The sequence below is a fragment of the Schistocerca piceifrons genome, chromosome 2 (genome assembly GCF_021461385.2).
Source record: "Schistocerca piceifrons isolate TAMUIC-IGC-003096 chromosome 2, iqSchPice1.1, whole genome shotgun sequence".
In the NCBI taxonomy this organism is placed as follows: domain Eukaryota; kingdom Metazoa; phylum Arthropoda; class Insecta; order Orthoptera; family Acrididae; genus Schistocerca; species Schistocerca piceifrons.
The window spans coordinates 466567386-466577305 of NC_060139.1; positions in this window are offsets into that span (position 1 = coordinate 466567386).

The following is a 9920-nucleotide window of genomic DNA, read 5'->3' on the forward strand; positions in this document are numbered from 1 at the left end:
GTGAGCAGGCATTATCGTGGAGTAGCATCACTTCACACAGTCTTGACAATAAATGTTAGCAGTGATGGTTACACCTTTGGGAAGCAATTCATAGAACAACATACCACTGCTGTTCTACCTGATGAGTAACATTATTTTTTTAGATGCACATAGGTCTTTGTACAGGGAGTTTCTGCTTTGTGTGGGCTCAATCATTCTTTTCTTTCCATTATGTTAGCATAAAGACACCATTTCTTGTCTCCAGTAACAATATGGGATAGGAATGGTTGGTGGTGTTCATGAGCCAATAGATGATGAGCAAGCAGAGTTGCATAAATGGCCTCCTGCTGATTTTTGTAATTTTGACTTGGAGCATGTGGTACCCACATGCCTTATTTTTGAACCTTCGCCATTGCATGCGAATGTCACACAATGGTGGAATGATAACAGTTTATCACATTTGCCAGTTCTTGAGTACACTGACATGGATCATTGTGGATTGATGTGTTTAAAAGATCTTCATCAAATCCTGAAGGTCCTTCTGAATGGCGCAGTGGTTAGCACACTGGACTCGCATTCGGGAGGACGACGGTTCAATCCCGCATCCGGCCATCCTGATTTAGGTTTTCCGTGATTTCCCTAGATCACTTAAGGCAAATGCCGGGATGGTTCCTTTGAAAGGGCACGGCCGATTTCCTTCCCCATCCTTCCCTAATCCAAGCTTGTGCTCTGTCTCTAATGACCTCGTTGTCGACGGGACGTTAAACACTAATCTCCTCCTCCTCCTCCTCCTTCTGAATGTGGAGAGTCACCAATGTGATAAATGGCCTCCTTAAAATGAGAAAACCATTTTCTTGCCTTGCTCTGTCCAATGGCATTATCCCCACGCATGGTGGAAATGTTTCTGACTGCCTCTGCTGCTGTCATCCCTATACTGAACTAAAACAGAAGAATATGTCGGAAATTTTCTAATTTCACCACTTGGCACTCAATTTCCTAACATCCACAGTTCCACTCACTATCTCCAAATGACAATGTGTAAATTCATATAGCAACAGTGAACTACAAATGAAAAATGATAATCGATAAGTAAACTCATAACAACCTGAATACCAATGTGCAAAACAAAACGCTATGAACTTATGCATCAACTTGATATTTATAAGTACCAGTAATCAAGCTATGTAACTTTTTATCTTTATTGTTTGTAATAATTCGCACACAGTTATGAGACGAAGTGTAAAATATGTCCTTAATCCATCGAAAAATGCAACTGCGTAAATCCTGGTATTCTGTTACATGGATAATGTCAGGTAGTGTGACACTGAATGCCAAAGATGTGATAAATCAGAAGCAAAACATCTGTAGAAATTACCAAAACATTAGTATCTGGGGCTAAAATGGCCTCCTTAAAATGAGAAAACCATTTTCTTGCTTTGCTCTGTCCAATGGCATTATCCCCATGCATGGTGGAGATGTTTCTGACTGCCTCCGCTGCTGTCCCTAAAATGTAAAGATTTTTGATAATGAACTTCTGAAATTAATTATTCCTTCACCTTAAGCAAGATGGAAAGATATGAGATAAAGAAATGTTGAAGTTCTATAAATGATGGAGGAAAGAAAAAAAATCATTAAATATCCAGTTGAGAACACATATAAACTACGTAAATTGATGAGAAGTAATAACTAAATGTAACATATGCCAACCAATATTGAAATTCCAAACTATGAGTGCTACGCTATAAGTTTTTGACAAGTATCATAATAAAAAATTCTTCAGTTACAAGATTTTTAAATGTGGAAGTGTGTTTATTGTTAGTACAGACACCTCACCATGACTGAATAGGAAGATTCTGATGACAACAGTGGTAAGTAATGAAAAGTATCATTTATAAACATGCTGCATTTCAAGATGGGTATCTTGCAGTACTATTTATTTATTGTACCTGGCATCTTGTGATGTACAATGTACAGAGATACAGGACATGGTTTACAGTAACTGTGTGACAGTTGTTTCATTTTTTATAAGACAGATTAAAGTTACATATTTGCAAATGCATAACCTTACATGTATGATAGCATTAAAAATTATCAGAAAGCTAAACATGCATTGGGGACGGTCTATACGTATGATTGAATTAAAAACCAACATAAAGCTAAAAACCCATAGGGGTCAGTTTACATTTATATGGGGATGCATAGAACATGAAGTAACAGTAATACATAGGTCTTACAATGCACGATGGGAATTAACAAACTACAATAAGTTCAAAGATGTAGACTTATTTCTAAGACAACTAACTTACAGTGCAGTTTATTTCAGTGCATAAAACAAGATTAAGAATAGGTAAAAATAAATTTAATGTGTTATTAGATGATCAGTGAGCTTGTGTTTTTGTTTTTTTGGGGAAGGAATTTTGGAGAGATGGTGTAAATTTGCCTTTAAGTGCTCATCAATAGAGTAAAAGGAGTGTGTGAAAAGTAGTTCTTTTACTACTTTTACCTATACACAAAGTTGAAAGGAGTTCTAACAGGGAAACAGAAGACTGTTTCCTGATTCTTCATGAAAGACTGCTTCTCTTATATCACTATAGGTCTACCTTTGACCTTTAAATACATAATGAAAAATTAGATTTATATTTCTTTTTCACAATAATGACCACAGCTATTAAAAGTAGGTGGATAACATAAACATAATTATTGTTGGAAGACAGATCCATATTGTCAAAATGGTGAAACTAACACGCTAGCCCCTATTTATATCTTTGAGAGTGTCTTCTGCTAGAGGATGTTCTGTCTTTGTTTGTAACATATCATACATGTTGATTGCATAAAAAATAACGAATATGAAACGCTGAACAAAGCTTTCATATCAAATGATAAATAACATGTGCTTCTGACGAGTCATGGACATTGGTCACAAATTATGTACTCTCAACTCCTAACATGGAACAGATTCTTTAAGATTGTTCGGAGTCAATGTAGCATGTTTTCAGAGTAAATGAATAACTTGCTTCTCTGCACTACTTTAGCTGCTGACTAATTTTACTATAAATTTAGTTATACAATATTGATCAATAGTGTTTGCTTTTCACCACATACAAGTGATTATTGTACATTGTATTTAGATAATCTGCAACTTTCTCTACTGTATGTGTACTAATAAATCCTGTAATTAAGAAAATGCATGTGGTTACTAGTGGAAGGAAAAATATAATCATTTATGTACAACAGGTCACCTAAGTTCAGAAATTGCCCAGGTACAATTTTCTCTGTTTTGAGTAGATCATCAGGTTTCAGGTAAGTTTATCACATAATTGCATCCCAGAAAACTACAGTATGTGTCTAGAGAGACAATTACACACTTTAGAACCACTAGAGGTGCAGTAAGCCCAGTAGATTTTCATTTCTTTTATTCATTTTTTTTACTTTAGAAAAGTATATAACTGTGCTCTTTAAAAGTGCATGCTTGAGGTTCTATTTTTCATTTGACCTGTGTACATGAATAGTTTGATTTGCTTGCCACTGAAGCAACATCAAGTCTACAATTTTCTTGCTCAGATTGTAACCTATGACTGAAGTCCATGAGACAGACAGGCTGTGGTGTGTACATCACAGCACATGACACAGAAGGTCTTAAGAGTGCCAGCAGCTATCTCCAGCGGAGTGCGAGTAACTGTTTCAGACAAGTTTAATAATTCTTGAGTGCACATTTAAATGCATGCAAGCTCTCAACAGAACACAACAAAGTTGAGGTCTTTAGTGGGTACTTTTTGAACTACATATTGATTTCGCCCCGCATGGAGCAAGTGTCCTCGAAGTGTGGCAGACAAGCCGACTAGTGTGATGTCACTAGTAAATTGTGGAGGCCATATTTCTCGTGGGGCCCACCTATGACACTGATGATGTATAAGCATGTTCTAAAGATGTCATTTGAATGGAAAATCCAGGATGGAATGTAACAGTATTAAGGAAAGTATAGTTGCTACTCGCCATACAGTGGAGATGCTGAGTTGCAGAGAGAGAGAGAGAGAGAGAGAGAGAGAGAGAGAGAGAGAGAGTGTGTGTGTGTGTGTGTGTGTGTGTGTGTGTGTGTGTGTGCATCTCTTCATTTGACCTTCATATTCAGACATTCCATTTATCACTGTAATATGCAAGTATTATAAACACATTTGGTAATGTCAATGCAAGCAGCAACTGATGTTGAGAATGTTCTATTATCTGGAAGAAAACCACATACAATCATCTCACCGCTGCTTCAGTATAGTTATATTAATGTTGTTTCCAGCTGTACAAGTAACATGGAAGTATTGCTTGCTAGTGCTGTGTAAACTCTTATAAGTAAGAAAGTTTTTAGTTCTTCTTTCAGTGCAATATTCATAATGACTGCATGAATGGAGGGGGAGGTTCCTAAAATAGCTTGTTAGTACAGGTACTGCCACATTATGCATTACTTTAATTTTATTTCTTGCCATAATGATAGCTGATTTTTAGCTCCTCACATCCCTTAAAGTTTCAGAAGTATTGTACTATCAAAATATCAAATATGTTAGCACTTTTAATAAATATATATTTCCCTCAGAATATTACTGACATTTATTGTTACTGAGATCTTTGGGCTCACCCTCAAAGTAACATAAATATTATTAGTCGCAATTCGTATTCCTCATTCAACCAAAGTTAGCCATATTCTAGCATGTAATTTTTGTAGCACAGTTTGTTCTTGTTGTGGACAATGACTGACATGTATTAAAATATCCATCTTACATGACACATTATAATAAAATGTTTCATCCTAGACATGTGGATGAAGCAGACTCTAGTCATTTTTATATTTCTTGTTTGAGACAACTGGCATGACACAATGATCAGCCTATGAAAACTTAACAGAATATGAAACAGCTCTAAGGGAGGCAGAATATGTGTGACATGCACATGTGACTTCTACAGCATAGAGAAACCCCTCCATATATCCTATGTTTATGTACTGATTTAGGAGAGGACAGAATATAATCCCCATTAAATATAAGAGATGCCATTCATCGATGCAGACTGAAGCAGCACATGTTTATGTAGTATTAGTTAAGTACAGCAGCATCCATAGAAATGCTCCTGAACTAATCTCTTTTATAAAACATAATAATGCTCATGTAACACTAGGAACAGAAAGCTGGCTGAAACCAGAAGGGAGTGCAATGAAATTTTGAATCCTGATCGAAACATTATCAAATAATGTAATTCATGAAATAAGTTCATGGCTTGTGGAAAATAATTTGTTGCTAAATCACAGTAAGACTCAGTTTTTACAGTTTCTAACTCACAATTCAACAAGAACTGATATTTTGATCAGACAGAATGGGTATCTTATAAGCGAGACGGAACAGTTCAAGTTCCTAGGTGTTTGGATAGATAGTGAGCTGTTGTGGAAAGCCCATGTTCAGGATCTTGTTCAGAAATTAAATGCTGCTTTATTTACCATTAGAACAGTATTTGAAATAAGTGACAGTTCAACACGAAAAGTTGTCTACTTCGCATATTTTCATATGCTTATGTCATATGGTATTATTTTTTGGGGTAATTCTTCTGATTCAAAATGGGTATTTTTGGCTCAAAAACAGGCTGTTCGAGCTACATGTGTTGTAAGTTCGAGAACCTCTTGTCGACTCCTATTCAATAGTCTGGGAATTCTGACATTGCCCTCACAGTATATATTTTCTTTAATGTCGTTTGTTGTTAGCAATATTAGCTTATTCCCAAGAGTTAGCAGCTTTCACTCAGTTAATACTAGGCAGAAATCAAATCTGCATGTGGAATGCACTTCCTTGACTCTTGTGCTGAAAGGAGTACACTATTCTGCTGCATCCATTTTCAATAAGCTACCACAAGAACTCAAAAATCTTAGCAGTAGCCCAAACGCTTTTAAGTCTAAACTGAAGAGTTTCCTCGTGGCTCACTCCTTCTATTCTGTCAAGGAGCTCCTGGAAGAGCTGAAAAATTCAGCAAATTCCAGTGTTACATTGTTGATTTTCTTTATTTAAACTTATGAATTGTCGCTTGAATACATTTCTTGTATTTCATTTTATCTGTTTCTACTATCATGTTATAATTTCATGTATTGAATTGTTCCATTACCATGGAGACTTCTCCTTAATTTGGTCCCACAGAACAATAAATAAATAAATAAATAATGTATGTAGCAAAGCTAGGCTGGATGGAAGTGATGAAGACTTGTTTGAAGCCATAAATAATAAAATAGGCTGATCATTCTGTCATACCAATTGACTCAAACAAGAAGTATGAAAATGACTGGAGTCTGCTTCATCTGCACGTGTAGGATGGAGTATTGTCATTATAATGTGTCATGCAAGACACATATTTTAATACATATCAATTGTTGTCCATAATGATAACAAGCTGTCCTACAAATTGAGGTTGGTAGAGATCCCCAAAAATAATATGAATGAAGATAAGTATTAAAAGTGGTTTGAATGTGGAAGATTCTGTGTAAATTTCCTGGTCATGTTACAGTATTAGGGGGAGATTTCAACTTATCATCTGTAGACTGGAAGAGTCAAGTAATTTAGGCAAGTGGAAGATATATTGTTCTAAATGCCCCTTCCAAAAATTACATTGATTAGTTAATCAGAAAACTGACCCAAGAGAAACTTCTTAGAGCACCACGTTGCAAACAGACATAAACTTTTTAACTCAGTTAGTGTAGAATGTGAAATCGGTGACTGTGAAGGCTTTTTGGCATCACTGAGTATGGATGGCAATAAGAAGGTAAAGGAGAGTAGGAAGACATTTCTAGTTAGTAAGTGCAACAACAAATTTCAAATTACCTGAGCAGTCAACATCAAACTTACATTTTTCAGACTGAAATTTTGAGTATAAATGGAGAAAGTTGCACAGTATTGTACAATTTGCCTAGACAGTATAGTGCTTCTAGAATTTACACATAAATTCTGGAGCCACTCAACATTCTGCCACCTTGAACATGCGATATTTTAAAGATAAGTGTGAGAGAGGGCCTATTTACTGCACAACACATGTCTGTGTGTGCAGGATTGACATTTATCGTGGGAAGACAGAAGCTGCGTCAGACGAGTGGCACCGACAAGTGTTTGCCGGTTGCACCTTGGAAGCTGTATTAAAAGGACAAGGAGTGTCTTTGTAATATTCCATGGTTTTTGGTCCTGTGATTATTGTAAAAAAGATAAATGAACAATTGACCATAGACTTTTACTCACTTCATGTCTTAGCTCTGAACGAAGCAAGACGCATGTGATGTCTATAAATTATTTGGTTGTTAAAACCAGGCAATTGTGATTATATTTAATTTTATCTAATGGTTATCAACGTCTGACGCAGCTTCTGTCTTCCCACGATAAATGTCAACGTAGGTGACTGGCAAGAGTTTGTATACTTACGTGAGACGTGTGGCAGTGAAACTATACCTGAGCTGAACTGAAAGTATGAGGGTACAGAGTTATTTCTAATGAGAGAGAGAGTATTTTTTAGTTCCTCTAACCAGCATTATTTCTTCAGAGAAGAAGTTGTGGAGACTGACGGAGCCACATATCCAGTGAAGAGGATTGGCTGAACGTTTCAAGTAAGTCAACTGAAGTGAGAGAAGTGTGAAGTTCACAATCCACTTACCCACCACAATGCCTGTCGCCAAAACCGTTAGAGCGTGGCGACTGTGACAGGACTCGAAGAAAGAGGAAATTTGCAAAGAAATCAAGATAAGAAGATATTGTGAGTTGTCATAGAAACCAATATTAACAAGACAGGGAAATTGCTTCGCAGAGTTGGCTTCTGCATAAATGGTGAAAAGGGGTGAAAATTAATAAATACGATACAAGAGGAGACGTAAGGAAAATCTCAAAAGTTTAGACTAGGAAGGGTTATGACAAGATCTATTCGATGACAAAGATCTAGCGTGAAGAGTGAGCAGCCCTCACACATATCCCGGGGACATGGACAGCATAACCAGCTACCGACACCAACAGCGCCATCTGTTGCTCACCGGTGTTAACTACAAATCCATTCACTGGCACCAATGCTGAAACCAACCTTTGATGCTGCTGGCACCCATGCTGTTAACCGGTGCTGCTTCCACACCACACCTTCTCACCGATGCAGCCTACAACTCTACGCCGGGTGAGCAAAAGACAATAATTATTTGAGTGTGAAAAAGGGCACTGTTCAATAATAGACTGTTAGTATTGTTATTATACTCAGAGGTGAACTTTTTTTTAATGATAACTCAATCTAAAAGTAAGAAAAATATGGATAATACAAAAAAAAACTGGGAAACATCAGAATCAGCCATGGCCATGACAGTGACAAAGGAAATGCCAGACTGGACTGAGGTAGCAAATTTTGTTAAAGCACTAAGCCTTAAATTAGATATTCAATTCAATTCAATTTATTAGCGTCCTTGTAGTACGTCATCGAAATGATATAGGACTTGTCAATAAACATTACAATTTGAAATACATATACATGAAAATTTGTAATTGAATTTACTTGTCACTTAGACATTACAATTTTAATAGAACTTTTAGAACATTAACATAAAAATATACAAGTAGGATAACAACGTACAAAAAAAAAAAAAAAATTGTGATTCTCACATCAAAGATTATTTATATTCTTACATTAACAGTTTCACACTTTCATAGAAACAGCAAGTATTTAAATGTGAGCAATTACACATATTTATTATGTCAGGGAAATATTAACTGCGCTTTTATTGTCAACGATTCACAAACTCTTCAATACTGTAAAAACTATTGCTCAATAACATGTTTTTTAATTCTCTTTTAAATATGTACAGATTTGGTATTATTTTTAGTTCTTTGGGGAGAGCACTGCAGAGGATTTTGGGTTGGTATAGTACACTTCTGTGATACATAGCTGTTTTATGAATTTCTCTGTGGAAATCATTCCTATTCCTTGTTTCGTAGTTGTGAAATTCTCTGTTTAATGTAGAAAATTCCTCGTGTTCTTTTAAGAAACATATGCTTTCATATATGTATAAAGATGGTAGTGTCATGATTTTTAATTCTTTGAAAGCTTGCCTACAAGAGTCTCTATATCCTATACCTTTTATTATTCTGACTGCCTTCTTTTGTAGTCTAAATGAGTGTTTTGTTAGACTGATGTTCCCCCAAAACTGTACGCCGTATCTTAATAAACTGTGCATGAATGAGAAATAAACACATAACACCGTTTTAATATTACACGAGCTTTTAAACATTCTAAGTATATAACATTATAATAGAAGGAAACATTCCACGTGGGAAAAATTATATATAAAAACAAAGATGAGGTGACTTACCGAACGAAAGCGCTGGCAGGCCGATAGACACACAAACAAACACAAACATACACACAAAATTCAAGCTTTCGCAACAAACTGTTGCCTCATCAGGAAAGAGGGAAGGAGAGGGGAAGACGAAAGGAAGTGGGTTTTAAGGGAGAGGGTAAGGAGTCATTCCAATCCCGGGAGCGGAAAGACTTACCTTAGGGGGAAAAAAGGACAGGTATACACTCGCACACACGCACATATCCATCCACACATACAGACACAAGCAGACATATTGTGTCTGTATGTGTGGATGGATATGTGCGTGTGTGCGAGTGTATACCTGTCCTTTTTTCCCCCTAAGGTAAGTCTTTCCGCTCCCGGGATTGGAATGACTCCTTACCCTCTCCCTTAAAACCCACTTCCTTTTGTCTTCCCCTCTCCTTCCCTCTTTCCTGATGAGGCAACAGTTTGTTGCGAAAGCTTGAATTTTGTGTGTATGTTTGTGTTTGTTTGTGTGTCTATCGACCTGCCAGCACTTTCGTTCGGTAAGTCACCTCATCTTTGTTTTTATATATAAGTATATAACATGTTTGACTTAATTTTTTGTTCAATGATATTACATGCT